The following is a 5,909-nucleotide window of genomic DNA, read 5'->3' as shown; positions in this document are numbered from 1 at the left end:
CATGTGTTCTGCAGCGGTGACCATCAACAGGATCTGTTCTCTATAACCTGAAGAGCCAATTTTGTACAAATGAAGACATCAGCCAACCTCCTCAACACTCGCGGCTCTGCTCCTTGTGGTTCTGACGGTCTGCAGGAACGGAGCAGGAAAAGAAGAAAGACCCACCATGCACCCACCTCACAGCCCTCCCACTTATTCTAAAATAATAATAATAATAATAATAATTCATTCATTTTCTATAGCGCTTTTCAATGACCCAAAGACGCTTTTATTTATTTATTTTTTATTTAACCTTTATTTTTCCAGATAAAACATTAAGAACAGTTTCTTATTTACAATATTGATCTGGTCCAAGAGGCCCCACCAGGAATAAAAGGTACAAATAACAAAAACACAAGCATGACTGATTTAGACAAATATAAAACGGATATACAAATACATACACACCTATGTACAGAAAGAAAATAGAAAACACCAATGCACTATAAATAATAATAATAATTAAGATGGGTCAATGTTATATTGTGTGTGAAGGGTGGAATGCAAATGAGAAACAGTGGAATCAACAGGAGCAGGGGGGGTCTACTAAGACATAGTTAAGTTTCTGCTTGAAGGCAGACTGTGATATGAAAGCTGTAAGTTTGAGGGTGTCTTGAATTTTGTTCCAGTCAAAAGCTGCTGCAAAATGAAAGGAGTTTCGGCCGAAGGTAGTCCTGGTGAGTGGGTTGATGAGTTTGATAAGCTCAGATGATCTTGTGCGGTAAGTGCTTCTAGAGGGATGGAGAAGGGAGGAAAGGTAATATGGGGTCTTGCCCAGGAGTGTCTTATAAATAAACTGAAGCCAATGTCGGAGTCGACGGGTTTGGAGCGAGGGCCAGTCCACCAGTTTGAAAAGTTCACAGTGGTGTATATTAAAGGGAGCATTGGTGGCAAAGCGGATAGCTGAATTGTGAAGAACGTCCAGTTTGTGTAGCGCTGTTTTTGAAGCCATTTTATAGATTGTATCACCATAGTCAACGATGGGCAGAATGGTTATTTTTACAAGTGTAAGTTTAGCAGAGCGTGTGAAGGATGCTTTGTTACGGAAGAGAAAGGCCAATCTGGCTTTCACTTTAATCGGAATATTATTAATATGGGTGGAGAATGAAAGGGAAGAGTCCAGCCAAAGCCCTAGATATTTATAGGACTTGACAAACTCCAGTTCGGAGTTGTCAGCGCAAACGATCTTGGGGGGCCTGGAGGTGTTGTTTTTTTCGATTGAAAAGTTACAAAATTACAAAATAAAACACGAAGAGGGAGATGACAATCAGGGGGGACAAGCGGAAGACAGCACAACAGAGAACAGAAGCAAGGTAGAGTGTGATAATAGATAGGGATAGGGATAAGGGTGGTTATGGGTAGGGGAGGTCATAGGCTTGGGAAAAGAGGTATGTTTTTTAACAGGATTTGAATATGGGAAGGGAGGGAGAGTCGCGGACAGGTTGGAGGAGAGAGTTCCAGAGTCGGGGTGCTGTTCGTGAGAAGGCTCTGTCACCAAAGGTTTTGAATTTGGATCGTCGGACAGTGAGAGTGGAGGAGGATCTGAGGGTTCGGGAGGGGCAATGGGGGATTAGGAGGTCAGAGAGGTAGGGCGGGGCAAGGTGGTGGAGGGCTTTGAAGGTCAGGAGGAGGATTTTGAAGTTGATGCGTTGTTTGATGGGGAGCCAGTGGAGAGTGAAGAGAACAGGAGTGATGTGTTCACGAGACCGGGTGTGTGTGAGAAGGCGCGCAGCAGAGTTTTGGACCATTTGGAGTCTATGGAGGGAATGAGAGGTGATGCCAGTGAGGAGGGAATTGCAGTAATCAAGATGGGACAAGATGAAGGCGTGGATAAGGGATTCAGCAGCAGGGGGGGACAGGCAGTGTCTGATTTTGCCGATGCGGCGGAGGTGGAAGTAGGAGGTCTTAACTGTGGAGCTGACATGGGGAACAAAGGAGAGGGTAGGGTCCATGATAGTCTGGCTGAACGGAAGTGGACAGCGTCTATTGCCTAGCGTCGGATTTGGCCGCGACTCCTCCCCTTCCGGTTGCTCCCCCTCAAACTCGGAAACTAGGCAGTATGGCGAGTTTTGAAGAGGACTTTGACGGCGTTGTAAAGTTGGCATGTTTGGCTCTTTCCGTCGAAAATTGCAAAGAACTACAAAAGATTTGCTTACAGCATTTGCTGAGGAAGAAAGATGTTCTATTTTGCATGGACACCGCTGCTGCTTCCCGGGCCTATCCCCGCCATAGACGATTGTGATTGGTTTAAAGAAATAAAAACAGGCCCGCCCAGTTTCCCCACGGATAGACGGCTCGAGGTAGCGTGGCTCCAGACCATTCTACTTGCTGTAGTTTGGTCTGGCTTTGCGAGACTAGGTCCATGATAACACCAAGATTGCGGGCCAGGGGGGAGGGAGTGACAGTCGAGGTGTCGATGGTGAGTGAGATGGGTCCAGTTTTATTGACAGTGGATTTGGTGCCTATGAGGAGGAGCTCTGTTTTGTCGCTGTTGAGTTTGAGGGAATTGATGGTCAGCCATGCTTTTATTGTAGAGATGCAGGTTTCTAGTTGGGTGAGGGGAGGATTTTGGGTGGGTTTGATGGTGATGTAGATCTGGGTGTCGTCAGCGTAACAATAGAAGTCCAGGTTGAGTTCACGGATGATGTGACCGAGGGGGAAGAGGTAGCAGATGAAAAGAAGGGGGCCGAGGACTGAGCCCTGAGGGACCCCCTGCGTGACAGGAGAGAGGGTGGATGTGTGGCCAGAGAGTGAGACGAACTGTTGCCTATCGGTGAGGTAGGAGGTGAGCCAGTCGAGTGCAGTGCCCTCAACACCCTGTTGGCGCAGCCTTTTAAGGAGGATGGAATGGTTGACCGTATCAAAGGCTGCGCTGAGTTCAAGTAATAGCAGGATGTTGAGGGCACCGGAGTCTGCAGAGGTGAGTTGGTGACTTTGACCAGGGCGGTTTCGGTACTGTGAAGTGGGCGGAAGCCAGACTGGAGGGGTTCATAGAGATTGTTTGACTGGAGGTGGGTGTGGAGTTGGGCGGCGACAATGCATTCCAGTATTTTGGATAGGAACGGCAGGTTGGAGATGGGGCGGTAGTTGGAGAGGTCGGCAGGATCAAGGGTGGGCTTTTTGAGAATGGGGGTGATGGAGGCAAGTTTGTAGACAGAGGGAACATGACCAAGGGATAGAGACTGATTGAAGAGGGTGGTGAGGTGGGGGATGAGGACAGGGAGGCAAGCCTTGAGTAGAGTCGTTGGGAGGGGGTCTAGACAGCAGGTGGTTGTCTTGGACGCAGTGATTATGTCCAAGATGTGGGAGGAGTCAACAGGGGAGAAGGCAGTGAGAGGAGGGGAGGGCGGGAGATCAGGGAGGGGGGGGGGGGGGGGGGGGGGGGGGGGGGACGATGACAGGAATGGTGGGGGTTGAGGGGTTACTGAGGGCACCAGTCAGGGAGCTGTTTATTTGGGAGATTTAATTGTTCAAGGCGAGGAGGAAAGAGTTACAGAGGTCAGATGAGGAGGGTGGATTGATGTCCGGTGGCTGGAGCAATTTGTTGACGGTGGAGAACAGGATGCGGGGGTTCTGGTTGGTGCTGTTGATGAGGGTGGAGAAGTGGGCGGATTTAGCAGCTTGGAGGGCGTCGCGGTAGGAGGAGATGTGAAGCCTGTAGGCTTCGGCGTCAACAGTGAGGCGGGTTTGTGTGTACAGTCGTTCCAGTTGGCGGGCAGACTGTTTCATGGTGTGGAGTTCCGGGGTGTACCAGGGGGCGGAGTTGGTGAATGAGACAGACGAAGTTTTCCAGGGGGCAAGGGAGTCGAGGGAGTCAGAAAGGATGGTGTTGAGCATGCTGGCGTAGTCATCAGGGGAAGAGGGGGCAAAGTCAGGGGGGAAGGCAGAGGATATGAGCTGGGAGAGTGAGAGTGGATTGATTGATTTGTTGTTGCGGTAGGAAATGGAGCGCTTTTTGGGACTATGGGGTGAAGGTAGCGGAGCGGAGAAGAGGATGCAGAGATGATCAGACAGTGGGAAGGGGATAGGATGGGGATTAGATATGGGTAGGGAGGTGGAGCAGACTATGTCCAGGATATGACCTTTGGTATGGGTGGGGAAGTCAATGTGTTGGGTAAGGTGGAAACAGTCAAGAAGGGAGAGGTCAGATGTCAGTGGGGCGTTGGGTTGGTCAATGTGAATGTTGAAGTCACCGGTAAGTAAGAGGCGGGAAGAGAGAGAAGATGCAATAGTGAGGAGTTCAGATAGCTCAGAGAGAAAGGATGGGTGAGGCTTCGGCGGACGATCAATTAAAACAGTAGTGATACAATTGGGGAGGGAGAAGGCAAGGTGTTCGAAGGATGAGATAGATGGGAGGTTGAGGTTCAGTTCAGTGATGGGCAGGTGTAACGGTGCGGCTGTTTTTATCCATTGCAGGCAATGGATAAAAACAGGACTGACACCGGGATTTACAAGTACCCTTTTATTTAACACACACAGAACATTCAAACACATTCATGACGCCACCTGCAACACACAAAAAACACACGTTATGAGGAAGCCGGTCAGGGGACACGGTACAAACAAGGACAACGTAAAAACACTCACGTTACGGTTGCGCTGGCTTCCGGGTGCCGGGGGCTGCGGGAGGACCCGACGTGAAGTCCGGAAGAACATTTGTGCAGTGTGGGGGTGACGTCAGACGGGCGAGACCAAGTGTGTGAGAGGAGAGGGGTGTGTTGGGGTACTTGGGGAATATTTAAGGTGTCAGGGAAGTAGAGGGTAAGGATAGGTTTTAGACGAATAGGTCTGGGGTAAGGTGGGTAACTAGGGGTGGGTATAGGTAAATCGGAAATGTGTAGGGGAGGGTTAATTGAATTAAGAGGGGTATGGGTCAGGCCGGGTAGGATATATTCAGGTCCAAATCATGTAGGTGGGGCAGAAGGGTCTGAGGTGAGCGGGTGACAACACCTGGCTCTTAGATCAGCCAAGGGCTTTATTAGTGCCGAGGGGAGGACCGTTGATTTTTTTGATTATTGAAAGTTATTTTGAGTTATTGATTGTTTTTTTTTGTGTTTATTCATTATTCTTTTTTTTTTGCCTCCTGATGGACATTTTTGGGACCGGAATAAATTCAGGCCCACGGCCTTACTAACATCTTTCATACTGCCTCCAATCCTTCCACCGCCGCAAGGCTCATCCTGGTAACAATTGGTGTCAGAAGAAACCGGAGCGCCTCAACAGGGGGCAGTGTGGAAGATGGAACCAAAAGCCAAGCCGGCCGAAGAGGGCGATGTACGTCACCAGCAGGAAGAGGAACAGGTGGATACCTCCAGCACCAGGCCAACAGAGGGAGAGGGACCCTCGGGAACCGGTAGCCCAGCAGAGGGAGTAGTGTCGGAGCTGGCGAGCATGATGAAGATAATGCTACAGGCCCAAGAAGTGAGGGAAAGCAGATGGGAGAAAGTGGTACAGTCCCAGGATCAGCGCTGGAAGGTGATGAGCCACCAATTCCAGCTACTCCAGGGTGAGGTGGGAGACATCCTAGGCAGTGGGTCGTCAAGAGCCAACACGCTGACGGGAGACTCCAGAGAAACAAGGTTTAAGGATCCTAAGCTTCAACCGCTATCGAAAGAGGATGACATCGAACACTTCCTAGCCACGTTCGAGAGGGTGGCAGTGACCTGCAGGTGGCCGGAGTCCACATGGACCATACGGATTGTGCCACTGCTCACCGGGAAGGCTCGCGGTGCATTCGTCGCCATGGACATGGAGGACACGGGCGACTACACCCTGGTGAAGGAGGCCATTATGAAAACATTCAGTGAAGGAGATCACAGAGATGTTCATCCTGGAACAGTTTATGGATATGCTGGGCGAGGATATGGCCA

The sequence above is a fragment of the Gadus morhua genome, chromosome 20 (assembly GCF_902167405.1).
Source record: "Gadus morhua chromosome 20, gadMor3.0, whole genome shotgun sequence".
In the NCBI taxonomy this organism is placed as follows: domain Eukaryota; kingdom Metazoa; phylum Chordata; class Actinopteri; order Gadiformes; family Gadidae; genus Gadus; species Gadus morhua.
The sequence above is the reverse complement of the archived record's forward strand: the minus strand, read 5'-3'. Positions refer to the sequence as shown.